Genomic DNA, 18,307 nt, shown 5'->3' on the forward strand with positions numbered 1-18,307 from the left:
GGTGTTTTAGGGGGTGTCTCGCTCCTGCTTTGTAATATTTATGCCCCTAATACTTCACAGATTCCATTCTTACGTAGAGTACTTTTATCTCCTTCCCTGGACCGCGGGTTATAAGGGCCTCCTCGTTGTATGATCCATTGCGGATTAACCACCCGACAGATCATTCTTTCAGCATTTACTCACAACCACATAAATTGCATATGCGAATAGATTGTTTTTTTGGCAACCTTCCCATGGTGCGCATGCTCTCTGCTGCTTCTCTTGAGCCAATCTCCTCGTCTGATCACTGCCTTGTTCTTACTTTTTCTTCTTCCTCTTCTTCCCTTTGGAGCTGTCATTGTCATCTTAATGATTCCCTTCTTAAATCCTTGACTTCCCGGGAGTCAATCCAGACATACATGACTGATTACTTTGCTACTAATGAGGGTTAAGTTTCTTCACAGTTCTCTGGGAAGCTCCCAAGTTGGTTGTATGAGGGCATTGTATTGCTCTTAGTGCATGACTTAAGCATGACGCTCTGGCTCGGGAACTTCGAGCACAGATTGCGCCTTGAGACTCTTTTACTGTCCTCTCCTTCTCTATCAGTCCTGAGGGACTTGGTGACTGCTCGATCCCAATTGGGTGACCTTGCTCTCCATAGAGTTGTGCGACAGTAATTATATGCTAAACAGCGTTTTTATGAGAAGGGTAACAAAGCCCATACTATGTTGGCCAGGCGCCTACATGATCGTGCAGTTGCCCAGTCCCCCTCTGCCCTAAAGGAGTCCTCAGGTGTTCTCCACTATCACCCAGCTGATATAAATCGCTTCTTTGTAGACTAATACTCTGGTCTTTACTCCATTCCTTCCCAGCTTCCGTCTGATCCGGTGGAGTGTCCAGCTGCCCTTGATTCTTATCTTTCCCGATGTGGCTTGCCTACTTTGTCGGAGGCCGATCGTGAGGTTCTCAATGCTCCTATTACTGGAGGGAACTCCTGGAGGTCCTTAAATATCTTCCTGCTGGTCGCTCCCTTGGCCCAGACAGATTAATGTATTTGTACTATAAGTCTTGCTCTTTTACACTTGTACCTAAACTTGTTCCTCTTTTCAATTCCTTCATGGGAGGTGAGGCGATCCCGCAGTCCTTTTTGCACTCTTTAATCACCCTAATACCTAAATCTGGTAAGGACCCTCAACATTGCTCTAGTTATAGACCCATTGCCCTCTCAAATTCTGATTTGAAACTCTTTTCTAAGATTTTAGCGATCCAGCTCCACTCCTTCCTCCCTTCCCTTATCCATAAGGACCAGGTTGGGTTTATCCCCTGCCGCCAGGGTGGTGACAATACCAGGAGGGTGATGGACCTTGTTGACTTAATCAACCAGACGTCCAAACAGGCAATGATTCTCAGTTTAGATGCCGAAAACGCCTTTGATAGGCTGAGGTGGCCGTTTCTTTTTGCTACCCTCCAGAAATTCGGTATCACGGCAACTTTCTTACTGCACTGTGGGGTCTCTATTCACCTCCTACTGCCTCTCTGAAACTTCCTCACGCCTCCTCTCCGACCTTTCCTCTGTCTAATGGCACTCACCAGGATTGTCCAGTTTTCGGTTTGTGCATTGAGCCTCTTGTTGCCATAATCAGGGGGACCCGGATATTACTGACATCTCCTTACATGATAGGGAATTTAAGATTTGCTTATTTGCTGATGATGTTCTTCTTATCCTTTGCTTTCTCTTCCTAATCTTTACAAAGCTCTCCACGCCTATGGTGTGGTTTCTGACTATAAAGTTAATCTCTCCAAAAGTGAGCGATTACGCTTTAACTTTTCTTTTAAATGGTCCTTTTCTGCTATTAAGTACTTGGGGGTTCATCTTACTTCTCATTATTGCTCTCTTTATTCTACTAACTACCTCCCCCTTTTTCGTGAACTCAAGGCTCTTTTGGAGAAATGGAGGTTGCAATATATCTCCTTTTTTGGTCATATTGCGGCAGTTAAAATGATGATCCTTCCTAAATTACTTAATTTTTTCGAGACGTTGTCAATACGCGTGCCATTGTCAGCCCTTTGCTCTTTTCAGTCGGCCATTTTTCGTTTTATTTGGGATGGGAAGAGACATTGTCTCCCAATGTCAGTTATGATGGCTAGTAGAGCTATGGTGGGGCCTAGCGGTTCCTGATGTTACAAAATATTACTGGGCTGCTCACCTGTGCCATAGTCAATGTACCATGCTTTTAACCCCTGGATGGAACTGGAGAAGCTCTTGCTAGCCCCAATTCACCCTATTCCCCTCTTTTGGTGCACTCAGGCATCTGAATTTCTCTTTCTCCTGTTCTAGGTCCCATGTCTTTTTCTAGATATGTTTGAGGGTATTGTTCTAGGAAGTTCAAACTGTTTTCTTCCCCTATGCGGTATTTCCTCTATCATCCTGACTTTCCTTCTGGTCTGTCTTTTGCTAGGGTGCGAGAATGGGGAACCCGGGGTCTTTTCTGCTGAGCCGACATAGTTGACCCTATATCTCGTTCCCTCCTGCCTTTTAACAACTGGCCTCTCGTTGGGATCTCCCCTCCTCTGAGCTATTCCACTACCTACAATTGCGGCATTTTATGTCCTCCATATTTGTTTCTACAGTGGTTTCTCAGCCTACTGGCTTTGAAAGGTTATGTCGTGATGGACCTCAGACGAGGGGCCTTCTCTCCGATATATACTAATTTCTCCTTCACCCCCTGATGGTTATCCTCCGTCACACCGCTATATGGGTCGCGGGAGGCTGTTTTAAATACTACTATTACTCTACCTCAGTGGCGTATTATTTGGGAGCAGGCATCCAAGGCTTCTATCGGCACCGCTTATAAGGAAACCTAGTATAAAATTATTATGGGCTGGTATCATACTCCAGAATTACTGAACAGACTAAACCCTACTATCCCCCTTCAGTGCTGGCGTTGTGGGGTGGGGCTGGGTTTGGTATTTCATATTTTCTGGTCATGTCCTCTAATTGTTGACTACTGGAAAATGGTGCAGCCCTTAATCTCTGATGCCTTGGGTGTTTCTGCCCCTCTGGACCCCCTTGTTTATCTTCTCCAACTGTCTCATCATACTTTATCTAAGAAGCCTTTTAAGGTCTTCATGCATATTGTTTTAGCTGCTAAGACCCTTATTGCCAAGTGTTGGAAGAGGACTCTCCCTCCCTCTGAGACTGATCTGTTAACTCATATTTGTGAGATACGTTCTTTGGAATCTCTCACAGCCTCTTTGAACAGCTCTATCCCCTCATTCCTCTCTGTTTGGGAGCCATGGGACTGCTTTTTTGACCAACAGTCTCCTTGATCCCTCTCCCTCCCTCCTCCTTCTCTTTTTCTTTTCCCTACTAGTCTTGTGGTTGTGTGTTGGTCTCTGTGGTCCCTTTTTGTCCCTTTCGCTCCCCTCCCTCCCCTTGTTTGTTGCCCTCTGGGCTTAACTGACTATATTTGCTGGTGAGAAGTCTCACGCCTTAATAAGCTTTTTTCATGGTCAGAATTCTGGCATTTTTGTGTTTGTACCCCGGTATTGGGGCTTTTGCTTTATTTTGGTTGCTTTTGCAGGCCTTATATGGCTTTCTGTATATTTCTCTTTATTCATTGTTTTACCGACTGTAACTGGGTCTTTGGCCCCTTGTGATGTTATTTGCATGTCCTTTTTTCTTTTTGGATTTGTACCCATAAAAATTCCTTAATAAAAATTTACAGTTAAAAAAATAAAAAGAGAGAGCAATGTGGTCAGACAGAAAGGAAATTAAAAAAGAAAAGAACTTCCAGTGGATCATACCTCAGCTGATAAGTACTGGAAGGATTAAAAAATGTTAACAGAAGTAATTTATGAATCTGTTTAACCTTCTGGCACCAGTTGATTAAAAAAAAAAATATTTTCAAGTGGAGTGCCCATTTAACTGTTCTATTGTGAAACAGAGCTAAATAAAAATCTGTTCTCTTTTTGGTAAAACAAATATAGAAAGTCCATCAATGCCAAAACAGACTTAGCATTTTCTGACTTTGGGGTATGAGGACTCTGCAAAAGACTGCAGTACCTTTTTCAAGCACATTTAACTCTGGCTGCTGCTGTCAGACTGCCAACATCTTGCACACAACTACTGGCTCCAGATCAACATGCTGCAGAGTAGTCTTTTCACAGGAGAGCATTTCTAGGGAAAACTCAATTGCTATGCTATTTACACATTATATATTTATCCATTGTATTATTGGAAGCCCTCAACCCAGTGTGAGGCTTTGTTTTTCCATAGGTTTGTTAACATGGCACAATAAGAATAACAGTAGACAATGGAGTCTTTATGGCACAATCATGGGCATAGCTTTAGTGGATATGGAGGTTGCTTCCCTGCGCTGGAGCCAAAGAGAAATAGAAATGTCCCTCTGCTGGTACCCAGGAGCTTTAAGTTATTCCTCTGAGCATAAGATAACATGATCCCTGAAATGATGCCTGAATAAAACATTTACTAGCCCTTTCTATTAGCCCAGCATAACATGCATTAAAGGGGTATTTCAATGAATTTTTTTTTCATATCAACTGGCTTTAGAAAGTTAAACAGATATGTAAATGACTTCTATAAAAAAAAATCTTAATCCTACCAGTACTTATTAGCTGCTGAAGTTGAGTTGTTCTTTCTGTTTGACAGTGCTCTCTGCTGACACCCCTGTTTGTCTCAGGAACTGTCCAGAGTAGGAGCAAATCCCAATAGCAAACCTCTCCTGCTCTTGACAGTTCCTAAGACAGACAAATCAAGTCAGCAGAGAGCACAGAACTTCAGTAGCTGATAAGTACTGGTAGGATTAAGATTTTTTAATAGAATTAATTTACAAATCTGTTTAACTTTCTGGAGCCAGTTGATATGAAAAAAAAAAAGTTTTGACCAAAATACCCCTTTAACCCCTTAAGGACGCAGGACGTAAATGTACGTCCTGGTGCGGTGGTACTTAACGCACCAGGACGTACATTTACGTCCTGTGCATAACCGCGGGCATCGGAGCGATGCCCATGTCATGCGCGGCTGATCCCGGCTGCTGATCGCAGCCAGGGACCCGCCGGCAATGGCCGACGCCCGCGATCTCGCGGGCGTCCGCCCTTAACCCCTCAGGTGCCGGGATCAATACAGATCCCGGCATCTGCAGCAGTGCGCGATTTAAATGAACGATCGGATCGCCCGCAGCGCTGCTGCGGGGATCCGATCATTCAGAACGCCGCACGGAGGTCCCCTCACCTTCCTGCTTCCGGCTCCCGGCGTCTTCTTCTCTGGTCTGTGATCGAGCAGACCAGAAGATCACCGAAAACACTGATCTGTTCTATGTCCTATACATAGAACAGATCAGTATTAGCAATCATGGTATTGCTATGAATAGTCCCCTATGGGGACTATTGAAGTGTAAAAAAAAATGTTAAAAAATGTAAAAGTTAAAGTAAAAAAAAAGGGAAAAATCCCCTCCCCCAATCAAAAAGTAAAACATCAGTTTTTTCCTATTTTACCCCCAAAAAGCGTAAAAAATAAATTTTATAGACATATTTGGTATCGCCGCGTGCGTAAATGTCCGAACTATTGAAATAAAATGTTAATGATCCCGTACGGTGAACGACATGAACGTAAAAAAAAAAAAAGTCCAAAATTGCTACTTTTTTCATACATTTTATTTTAAAAAAATTATAAAAAATGTATTAAAAGTTTTTTATATGCAAATGTGGTATCAAAAAAAATTACAGATCATGGCGCAAAAAATGAGCCCTCACACCGCCGCTTATACGGAAAAATAAAAAAGTTATAGGTCATCAAAATAAAGGGATTATAAACGTACTAATTTGGTTAAAAAGTTTGTGATTTTTTTAAGCACAACAATAATAGAAAAGTATGTAATAATGGGTATCATTTTAATCGTATTGACCCTCAGAATAAAGAACACACATAATTTTTACCGTAAATTGTACGGCGTGAAAACGAAACCTTCCAAAATTAGCAAAATTGCGTTTTTCTTTTTAATTTCCCCACAAAAATAGTATTTTTGGGTTGCGCCATACATTTTATGATATAATGAGTTATGTCATTACAAAGGACAACTGGTCGCGCAAAAAACAAGCCCTCATACTAGTCTGTGGATGAAAATATAAAAGAGTTATGATTTTTAGAAGGCGAGGAGGAAAAAATGAAAACGTAAAAATTAAATTGTCTGAGTCCTTAAGGCCAAAATGGGCTGAGTCCTTAAGGGGTTAACCTGTTCAGGACCCAGGGCGTAATTTTACGCCCTGGCGCCCTGGTACTTAAGGACCCAGGGCGTAAACTTACGCCCTGGCGTTTTCTGGTCCCTGCCGCGTGCCGGGCAGAGATCGGAAGTGGATGCCTGCTGAAATGCTTCAGCAGGCATCCAGGGCAAATGCCGAGGGGGGCCATGTAGGCCCCCCATGTCAGCGATCGCCGCAAATCGCGAGGGAAATCGCCCCTGCGATCTGCGGCGATACCGGGCTGATCGGGTCTCTGGGACCCGACCGCCCGGTAATTTTGCATGATCCCGGTTGTCACAGACAGCCAGGACCAGGCTTGCCACCACCTCCTATCCCCTGCGATCCTTCGGTTAGCTAACCGACCAATCGCGGTGGGGGGGGGGGGCGGTTACTTCCTCCCGCCCTGCCCGGGCCCCTGGAAGTCCGGAGAGGACAGGAGGAAGACCGGAGGATGCGTCGGGGACGGGGGAGTGCTGGTGCCCGGCCCCAGTAATTACCTCGTCCCTGAAGACCGGATCCCGGCGGCAGAGACGGCGGCGGTGGCGACGGGTGAGTTGATCTTCCGCGGCGGCGCGGGACCTTTGCAGCAGTCCAGACTGCTGTAAAGCGATCTGGACTGCTCCATCTGGTGCCCTTACACTGTAACTCCCAGCATGCCCAGACAGCCCTTGGCGTCTTGGCATTCTGGGAGTTGCAGTTTTGCAACATCTGGAGGTCCACAGTTTGGAGACCACTGTGCCCTTCCAGATGTTGTAAAACTACACATCGTCAGCATGCCCTTACTGTCCAGGCATGCTGGGAGTTGTAGTTCTGTAACTTCTGGCCCTTCAGATGTTGCAGAACTACAACTCCCAGCATGCCTGGACAGTTTTGGCATACTGGGAGTTGTAGTTTTGCAACATCTGGAAGGGCACAGATTGGGAACCACTGTATTAGTGGTCTGCAAACTGTAGTCCTCCAGATGTTGCAAAATTACAACTCCAAGCATGCTGGGAGTTGTAGTTCGGCAACATCTGGCTCTAAAGATGTTGCTGAACTACTACTTCAAGCATGCCTGAGAATGTTTGGGAGTTGTGGTTTTGCAACAACTGGAGGCACACTGGTTGGGAAACATTGTCTGTATCCTAACTCAGTGTTTCCCAACCCGAGGGCCTCCAGCTGTTGTAAAACTGATAGACTGACTGTACATGCTGGGAGTTGTAGTTTTGCAACAGCTGGAGGTCCCCCCCCCCCCGTGAATGTACAGGGTACATTCACATGGGCAGGGGGCTTACAGTGAGTATCAGGCTGCAAGTTTGCGATGCAGCAAATTTTGCGCGGCAGCTCAAACTCGCAGCAGGAAACTCGCTGTAATCCCCCGCCCGTGTGACTGTACCCTAAAAACACTACACTAAACTAACACACAATAAAATAAAAAGTAAAAAACACTACATATACACATACCCCTACACAGCCCCCCTCCCCAATAAAAATGAAAAACGTCTGGTACGCCACTGTTTACAAAATGGAGCCTCCAGCTGTTGCAAAACAACTCACAGTATTGTCGGACAGCCGTTGACTGTCCAAGCATGCTGGGAGTTTTGCAACAGCTGGAGGCACCCTGTTTGGGAATCACTGGCGTAGAATACCCCTATGTAAATCCCTAATTCAGGCCTCAAATGCGCATGGCACTCTCACTTCGGAGCCCTGTCGTATTTCAAGGCAACAGTTTAGGGCCACATATGGGGTATCGCCGTACTCGGGAGAAATTGCCTAACAAATTTGGGGGGGCTTTTTCTCCTTTCACCCCTTATGAAAATGTGAAGTTGGGGTCTACACCAGCATGTTAGTGTAAAAAAAAAATTTTTTTACACTAACATGCTGGTGTTGCCCTATACTTTTCATTTTGAAAAGAGGTAAAAGGGAAAAAAGCCCCCCAAAATTCAATTTCTCCCGACTACGGAGATACCCCATATGTGGGCGCAAAGTGCTCTGGGAGCTCACAACAAGGCCCAGAAGGGAGAGTGCACCATGTACATTTGAGGTGATTTGCACTGGGCACTGGGTGGCTGATTGTTACAGCGGTTTTGACAAACGTAAAAAAAAACAAAAAACCCCATTTCGGAAACTTCACCCCTCACGGAATGTAATGAGGGGTACAGCCCACTGTTCCAAACATCTGACAGACACCAGTGGGGGGTAAATGCTCACTTTATTCCTTGTTACGTTCCTCAAGGGGTCTAGTTTCCAAAAGGGTATGCCATGTGTTTCTTTTTCTGTCCTGGCACCATAGGGGCTTCCTAAATGCGACATGCCCCTGAGCAAAATTTGCTCTCAAAAAGCCAAATATGACTCCTTCTCTTCTGAGCATTGTAGTTCGCCTGTAGTGCACTTCAGGTCAACTTATGGAGTACCTCCATACTCAGAAGAGATGGGGGTTGCAAATTTTGGGGGGTATTTTCTGCTATTAACCCTTGTAAAAATTTGAAATTTGGGGGGGGAACACACATTTTAGTGAAATTTATTTTTTATTTTTTTACATATGCAAAAGTCATGAAACACCTGTAGGGTATAAAGGCTCACTTTATTCCTTGTTCCTTCCTCAAGGGGTCTAGTTTCCAAAATGGTATGCCATGTGTTTTTTTTTTTGCTGTTCTGGCACCATAGGGGCTTCCTAAATGCAACATGCCCCCAAAAAACCATTTCAGAAAAACGTACTCTCCAAAATCCCCTTGTCGCTCCTTCGCTTCTGAGCCCTCTACTGCGCCCACCGAACACTTTACATAGACATATGAGGTATGTGCTTACTCGAGAGAAATTGGGCTACAAATATAACTCTACATTTTCTCCTTTTAAAAATAAAAAAATTGGGTCTACAAGAACATGCGAGTGTAAAAAAATGAAGATTGTGAATTTTCTCCTTCACTTTGCTGCTATTCCTGTGAAACACCTAAAGTTAGAAAAATGCTAAATTTTCTAATTTTTCATCAAATTTTTTGATTTTTCACCAAGAAAGGATGCAAATTACCACAAAATGTTACCACTATGTTAAAGTAGACTATGTCACAAAAAAACAATCTCAGAATCAGAATGATAACTAAAAGCATTCCAGAGTTATTAATGTTTAAAGTGACAGTGGTCAGATGTGTAAAAAATGGCCGGGTCCCAAGGTGTAAAATGGCTGGGTCCTTAAGGGGTAAAGCAAAAATCTGCCTTGGGAGCCAATGAAGAACATAGGTACAAATATAGGGATTTTATTATTTTTTTTTATTATAAAGATTGGTTTGCATTGTAGTTTGTCATGTTCACTAGTAGGTATTAGGTATGACATCAGTAACAGAGTAATGTTTCCATTACTATTTAATTGTGAGACTGGTTTATTGGTAGTTATCTCCCCAGTCTTTGGGATCTACCACAAGAGGTTGTACATGTGATAAATGACCTGTCAATGCATCTGTCAATTAATTGCTGGCTCATTTCTCAGGGGATGAACCCATGATCTATCATCACCATCTGAACACAAATGTCAGTGCCATAAGCTAGAAAACCATGAACTGCTCTTTGTACAGTGGATTTGTCAGCAAATTTAAGTGAAATATATACTCTTGCTGAGGTTGTAAGCCAAGTACAGGGAAATGTGTTCTTTATAGCATGGCAGATTCTTCTAATGTCACTTCCCAACATAGAGGAAAGTCAGGGCTAATAGTGGGTATGCATATGAAAGAACACAAGGTTTGTATTTTATACAGTTACCAATGACATGTCTGTTCTGTGCAATAATATTAAGAGTGTGGAATCGTTTATTTCCATTGACAGAATACAGGTGCTGTAAATAGCCTTAATTTTGCTGACAGTGCTTGGAAACAGACTGCAGAATTTGATTTTCTGGATGCTACTCCACTGTAATAGGGAATTGTTTATAATGCAATACACTGACAAAGAAGTGAGAATTCATCAAATGGAGATCTTCACCTTATTTGACCCTCTTTCTTAAAATGTAAATGTTTAAAATACAATAAAAATACAAACAAATATAAAACAATTATCACAAGTGCAAAACTACAGCTCCATGTTTCATTCCAGCATTCCAGCATTGCTGCATGCCATGAGCGGCAGTGTGAGAACACTTCAGGACACAAAATCCTTCACTACACCGGCACCTGCTGTCGGGGCCGAAAACGTCACACTGCCGCTCAGCCTATCGCCGGCCGAGTCAGGACTTCACTGCAGCTGGTGATTGGCTGAGTGCAGTAAGATTCTGCGACCACCGGCAACCAGGAAGAGGATCGTGGCGGAGACCGGAGACGGTTACAGGAGGCCCCGGGGGAGTGGAGGAAGGTATGTACATCTTTATTTTTTTGCTGCCAGCAGTATGGGGGACAATTTTTATATTCCGGAGTTCTCCTTTAAATGATGCTTTTTTTTTTACAGTCATGTAGGTTGCATGATTATAACACAAGTTATCATTACACTCACATCTCCCTATCACATAAAGTACTGTCAGCTGTTTGGAGGGCTCAATGAGGGACATTTATCAATGTTTGCTTATGTATTCTTTTTTTTAGTAATTTTTTCCTTACTTTTTTTTTTGTTTATGTGCGACTTATTTATCAATCGCTTTCAGCCTGTTGATAATTTTCTTTCACGTAAGCAATTTTTCCTTTTTTACTTTGGTAGTAGCTTTTTCTGCTCCATGTTTGAGCTGGAGTAAATTTAGTCAATTTTTAACCCTGTTGCGACTTTTTTTTGCGCAGTTGCGACTGTCACAGTTAATAAATACCTGACTAACCGCAGTCCATTTAAAAATTATTACTATGTAGTTAATTTTTGTAAAACTTGCTTTTCTCGCTTTCCAGTCAAAATGTCGCACGAAAAATCGCGTAGTCGCAGTTGCGACAATTTTGCGACAATTATAGTAAAGAAAACCTGACTAAACCCGTTGATAAATGTCCATAAATATGCTGATAGGTTACCCAATTGCACCAAAATGACCAGTACCAGTACAATGCTCGGGACCATAAGGTCCTCTCTAAGGCTTTATTACAAGTTTACCCTATTCATTTTATTAGTTACCTTAAAAAGAAGTGCATTTTATTCTTTCATTTAATTTCCAACTTCTTGATGCCTTTTAGAGTACCTGTCATGATCTTGCTTAATTTTATAATCCTCACAGTTCACTGCCCCCATCATGATTAACCACCCCCTGCCTTTATTTTATTATTTTTTTGTTTTCTACCTTGATATTGCTCTGTATTTTCTGCTCAGTCTGTCAGATTCACAGATTGGGAAGGGGCGTTCCCCAGCAGGCTGTGACATCATCTGGAGCCATACAGGGGAGAACTTCCTCCCTCATTCTGCTACACACAGCCCTGAGCAGTATAGTGTGAGATGAGCTATGATTGGCTCCATACTGCATTTCCTGATTTTGGACTTCTGCCAATCTGTACAAGAGATGGGGGGGAAATGTGCTCTGGACAACTACGGAGACACCTAGTGGCAGCTTTTTTTAATCACAAATAAAACATAGAAATCTTTTTTTTTTTAAACAAAGTACATTAGAAATATTTTTTTATTAACCAGTGCAATAGCAAAAATGAGTTTAATGACAGTGCCCATTTAAATAAATAAATATGTAATTTTGTTTAGCCAAACGAAACTTGAGTATCATTATAAATACATTAAACAGTATTCGTAAGATGTAAGCATAGCAGATTTCATGAATGCTTGGTTTTTTAAAGCCTAAAGCCAAGTTCAGACCATATATGGCCACACAGATCACAGTAAATGTTTATTTTAATTGAGAAAAAAATGACCCAAAAGATTTACTATCAGAGTGAATGCAAATATATATTTTTACAAATATATTATATGCATGCCCATTAAAAAAAAAAAGAAAATACATATTGCTGCACAGTATCCGTCAAAAGTTAGACATCTTTTTATTCCAATAAACACCAAAATAGAAGACCAAAGTATGATTTTAGAAAAAGACATATAAAGCTTTATTGAAGGGTGGACATATAAAAACACATAAAATACATATATAATATGGCAAGCTGGTGGCACAGGAAAAAATGGGAGGCCGAGAGGGACTGTATATCCTATGTGCAAGGCATCCTTATAATGCACAGGTATTGTCAAATAGCCAAGTGTAGAAATGCAATTCGCCACATGGGGCATAACAAATTAATACTGTATACAAAAAGAATCCGAACTGACACCTTACTGTACTTCCTGCTGTCATGGCTACATTGTGTCTACATATGATCCTAAAATTAAAGCGGCATACTCAAAATACTAAACAACCACACACAAAGGAAAGAGTAACCAAATACTGCTTGAATAAATGCAATATCTTTATTAAATCAATGTAATATAAAAACATGAGACCAAAATAAAGCTGGAATGAATAAGGACCTCAAAAACATAGGCCGAGCAACAGTACAGAGACACGGACACTATTGTAATAATCTGGGAACAACTCTGTAGGAGTTGTATACAATGCACCTGCACAATAAGAAATTTGTCCTGTGTAGACACTGGGGACCCCGGCTGGATGAATAATCCCTCCGGAAAAGAGACTCCCAGTGTATAACTAACAGCTGGATCAAAGTGCAATAGCTACTCACAATACAAGAATGTCAGTGAATAAGGTGCTAATTAGGGCTTACCCATTCTAAAGTGCCGTGCTCCGTTCCCCAACGCCGTTTCATTTCCTTTTTCAAGGAGCCGCTGCTGACTGATGTCTCCCCACTAGCCATTTATATACTGAAGGACCCGGAAGCTGTCTAATCAGGGCAAGGGGTAATTTCCTGGCGCCGTCGCAGCGTCTGGGCCCGCGATCTCCTGCCCCACTTCCGGCATCTTCGCCCAAGTGCGCAGGACCAGCAATAGCATTTGCCGGGCATGCGCATCCGGGTTCCGAGCCGGACGGGACAGGGTAGCTAGGCAACGGACGCCGCGCCGGCGCACCTGAACCCCTGACCTGCTATGACAGCATAAAACAGGTTGATTAACTACAAATGAACCACAGTGTTGTTCCCAGAATTTCTCAAAGGTTTATGCAGTAGTAATTCCGTGTTGTTATAATCTACAAAAGTGATACCAGATATGTATAGTATGTCTGAATCATCACCCATGGATGAAACACAAAAACTTTGTTACATACAATGGAACACATGTACATGATATTAGCAATATATCAGATCAATATTAATTACATAAACTCTGCTAACATATATCTATACAACACATGATAAATACATCTAAAAACAGTGCAGACATGATTATAGTACTGAATTTTATATCTTAACAGTAATCAAAGTACATGATGCTATGTTTTATAACAAAAACAATATCAAGTGATACCCAAAGTGTTGTGCTGAAAAATACTAAAAACGTGATACATATATCTAAAGCAGTGCAGACATGATTATAGTACTGAATTTTATATCTTAACAGTAATCAAAGTACATGATGCTATGTTTTATAACAAAACCAATATCAAGTGATACCCAAAGTGTTTTGTTTTTTTTTTAGCATTTTTCAGCACAACACTTTGCGTATCACTTGATATTATTTTTGTTATAAAACATAGCATCATGTACTTTGCCTAGCTACCCTGTCCCGTCCGGCTCGTAACCCGGATGCGCATGCCCGGCAAATGCTATTGCCAGTCCTGCGCACTTGGGCAAAGATGCCTGAAGTGGGGCAGGAGATCGCGGGTCCGGACGCTGCGACGGCGCCAGGAAATGACCCCTTGCCCTGAAACGCACGTTCGGGGTGGAGGTGAGAGGTATCCAGATTAGGTGCATGTTCATTGTTATTATGCTTTGCCTTTTTATGCTGTAATTTGCTTATTGCACCTGTGTGTGTCTTTTCATTATGTTTGCCATGTATCATTGTTATGCCCCATGTGGCGAATTGCATTTCTACACTTGGCTATTTGACAATACCTGTGTATTATAAGGATGCCTTGCACATAGGATATACAGTCCCTCTCGGCCTCCCATTTTTATGTGTTTTTATATATCTAAACTTCAATAAAGCTTTATATGTCTTTTTCTAAAATCATACTTTGGTCTTCTATTTTGGGGTTTATTTGTGTAAGTGACCAGAGTATCATCATACTCGTAGCTCACTGTTTTTGGTAACCATCTTTTTATTCCATTGTAGATTTATGATTGAAGACATAAAAACTATGAAGGAATATATACTGGATTAAAAAGTAAATAAAAAAAAGAATTAAAAGGGAATCTGTCACCAACATCACTCTCACCAACCTGCTCATAACCAGGTAATAGTGTGTGTGACACCGATTCAAATGCTGTTTACCTTTTTCGTTCTATGTGGCCCCATTACTAAATTATGCTGGAAACATGCAAATGAAGGGCTCTGGTGCACTAGGGGGGGGGGGGGGGGGGTCAGGGAACCTTGATACACTCTTCTGCCCACCCACATCTCACATGATCATCATCACAGGTCCTTCAGCCACATTTTCGTCTAATTTGAACTACTGATCACCCCTTTTCCCCATTTTAAGCAAAAAAGCATAAAAAAAGATAAATAAACATCTTTGGTATCGCCACATGCGTAAATGTCCGAACTATAAAAATATAATGTTAATAATACCGTATGGTGCATGGCGTGAACATAAAAAAAAAAGTCCAAAATTTCTGCTTTTTGGTCAAATCACATTGCAAAAGAAATTAATAAAATGCGATCGAAAAGTCACATTTACGCAAAAGTGGTACTTATAGAAAATGGCGCGAATAATGAGCCCTCACACATCCCCGTATAGGGAAAAATTAGAAAGTTAGAGGTATTCAAAATAGGGCAATTTTAAACGTACTTACTCTGTAAAAAAGAGTTTGAGATTTTTTAAAAGCAGTACAATAGCAAAGCATGTAACCATGGGTATCATTTTAATCATATTGACCCACAGAATAAAGAAAACATGTAATTTTTACCGTAATGTATACAGCATGAAAATACATTTCAAATTTTTAATTTTCATTTACATTTTCTTACACAGAAAATATTTTTTGGAAACATTTATGGAAAATGAGTGATGTTATTACGAAGTACAAAAAACAAGCCCAAACATGGCTCTATAAATGTAAATGTAAAAGAGTTACGGATTTTAGAAGGCAGGGAGGAAAAAACTAAAACAGAAAAATAAAATTGGGCTGGTCAAAATGGGCTGTGTCCTTTAGGGGTTAAAGTTTTTGTTCAGCCTGAATAACCATTTTTATTCAGACCTACATAATACAGACCCAGAATCAGACCCCCACCATACTATAGACCCCAGTATCCTCCCCCTACACAATAGATCCCAGAATCCCACCCTTTAAAATACAGACCCCAGTATCACCTCTCCAACATAATAAAGACCCCAGTATCAAAAAATAAATAAAAATTTATGCTACGCAGTAATATACATAGTTAACTTAGGTCTCTCACAATTGACATCTCTGATTGCAGTCGTCCTCTTTCCATTTCTTCCCAATCAGGCTTAGACTGCCATGATGACTTCTTCCAGCTAAAACTCATAGTTTCAACATCTGCAGGACAAATATCTTAGACTTTGCATTTTTTCAATGCCTTCCCCACCTCTACACAATTCCTCCATCTATAGGCCTCCAAACTGCAATAAAGTCCCCCTTGGTGTCATCCACAGTAAAAGTGGGTAGGTTAGTAGATCCCCCATTAAGTAGGTATAGCCCCCACATTAAGCAGGTAGTTCCCCCATAGATTGGTAGGTAAATATGTTGGTAGGTAGGTAGCTTTCTAGGTGGCCAGTAAGGTAGGTAGGTATCTAGCTGGGTAGGTAACCAAACAGGGCTGAGTTCCTGTACTTTTTCCACAGCAGGAACACCGTTCTCATTAGCAGGAGTCCTGCAGGACCCTTCCTTGAGTGTATATCTTGGATGAGTTCCCACTATTTTTTTTCTCAGGACTTAAACCCTGTAGCCAAGTATGGTAGGTAAATAAGTAGGTAGCTAGCTATGTAGGTAGGCAGCTAGGTACATAACTATATTCTTGCTTCTAGGTACCTAAGTAGCTAGCTACGTAGGTAGGTAGATAGCTACTTAGGTAGTAGCTACGTATGTAGCTACGTAGGTAAGTAGATAGCTATATAAAAACGTGATAGCTACCCAGACATACTTGAGTTCCAAACACTACCACTGATGTCATACCGTAGACCTCCCAGCCTCAGGAATTCTCTGGTCAAGGCTGACATCTCCACCAAAAAGGGTACACAACAAACTTTTCTCACAGTAAAAAACAAGGGCTCATATCCCTGTCGCAATTGCATCAACTGTGCCTACATGATCAAAGGGCCCACATTCAAACATCCAGGTACAGGCAGGGAATACAAAATCTAATCATACCTCACCTGCACTATGGGCCACGTCATCTATGTCCTCAGCTGCCCATGCAACCTCATCTATGTAGGTGAGACGACTCTAGAATTAAAAAATCGAATCAACCAACACAGGTACTCGATCCGTAAAAAACGCCTCGACCTACCCGTGTCCAAACATTTTGCAGAAATGGGCCTCTGTGAAAAAGACCTACATTTCACACTTATAGACCACATCCCCCCACTTAAATATGGGGGCGACCGTACCAGCATCCTTAAAAAATGCAAATTAAAGTGGATACATACCTTAAAATCATTACGCCCACATGGCCTTAACGCAGAATTCTTAGTAACACCGGGTATACTGCAAATTTCATAAGTATACCCTACCACAATCGGTATCAGAAAACATGTGATACGAACATTACCATGATTTTTATGGACTACAGCTTAACTCTTGTTTTTATTCTTTATTTTTAGAATCTGGATATACGCAAGAAAGAGAGGAGGCGTCATACTACTACACTGCAACCCCTTGCACAAGTCTGCAGCATTCCCTCGCTCCATCATGATAAGAGTCTGCCACCGGAAAAACTACGGACACAGAACCTGTTTCCACAGTACTCCGAATCGGGCCCACCAGGTATGGGTGAGTGGGGGACAGAATCAGTTTTCCTTTCACTCCACGTCCTTGACGGGAGCGGAGGGGGACTGACTGGTGACATTCATTCCACATGTCCATGTGGGGAAGGCCGCCACTGCCCTCTACCCCAACCACGGGCACCCGTTGAAACCGCACTCAAGCATAGCCGTATGCCCACAGGTTGTCCCACAGTTACAATGGCTGCCAGAGACTCTGAAAATAGTTCTGTGGAGGTGCGGGCCTGCCAGAAAACCCGTTACCATGGCGCCGCTGATGCCTGCAGGTGATTAGCCCCGACCTAGAGTGAGTCATCTATGTGCAAGCGCAGTGACTCCCCGGCCAGAACACACGCCACCGGAGTCTCACAGCGGCATCTGACGTCACACCATATGCTGCAGACATCGGGATACAGTATATATGCTCCGCCCCTCACTACATTGCGCTATACCTACTCTTAAACTCACGTATTTATGGCACTATGAGCTAGCACTTATATATGTTCACGACACTGTTGATATGTATGTAAAACAGTGTTTATGCATTGATTGTATATGTATGGACTTGCATTCACTGTAAACGGATTACACCGTTACAATTATGCAAATATTGTTGACATCACCGTGATTGGTTGACACCACTTTTGAGTCACTATTTAACATCCTGTTTGTACCACATGTCTCATGCTTGAGAAAGGCTGTAATTGAACGGCCGAAACGTCGCAAGACTTTGGGTGAATAAACTTCACATTTGTTTTTCACTATACTGGTGTGCTGCTGGAGTTACTCATTTTTGTATGTAAAAACGTGGCTATCTAGGCAAATAGGTAGGTAGCTAGCTATGTAGGTAGTAAGCCAAGTATCTGGTGGGTAAGTAGGTAGGTAGCCATCTAACTAGCTATGTAAGTTGGTAAGTAGCTAAGTAACTAGGTAGGTAAGTGGGTATGAAGCTAGCTATGTAGGCAGGTAGCAAGGTAGATAGTTATGCAGGTAGGTAGACAAGTACCTAGGTAGGTAGCTAGCTATGTAGGCAGGTAGCAGAGTAACTAGATAGGAGGTAGCCATGTAGGTAGGTAGCTATCT

At 42.1% G+C, this 18,307-nt stretch overlaps 1 protein-coding gene across 1 annotated transcript in view; it reads right to left on the minus strand.

Moving 5' to 3' along the window:
* The window catches only part of ACAD10 (acyl-CoA dehydrogenase family member 10), a 289,487-nt gene that overhangs the window by 252,789 nt on the left and 18,391 nt on the right, over positions 1 to 18,307 (minus strand). The gene's annotated exons all lie outside the window — the stretch shown is intronic.

This window comes from Hyla sarda, chromosome 1 (assembly GCF_029499605.1).
Source record: "Hyla sarda isolate aHylSar1 chromosome 1, aHylSar1.hap1, whole genome shotgun sequence".
Lineage (NCBI taxonomy): Eukaryota > Metazoa > Chordata > Amphibia > Anura > Hylidae > Hyla > Hyla sarda.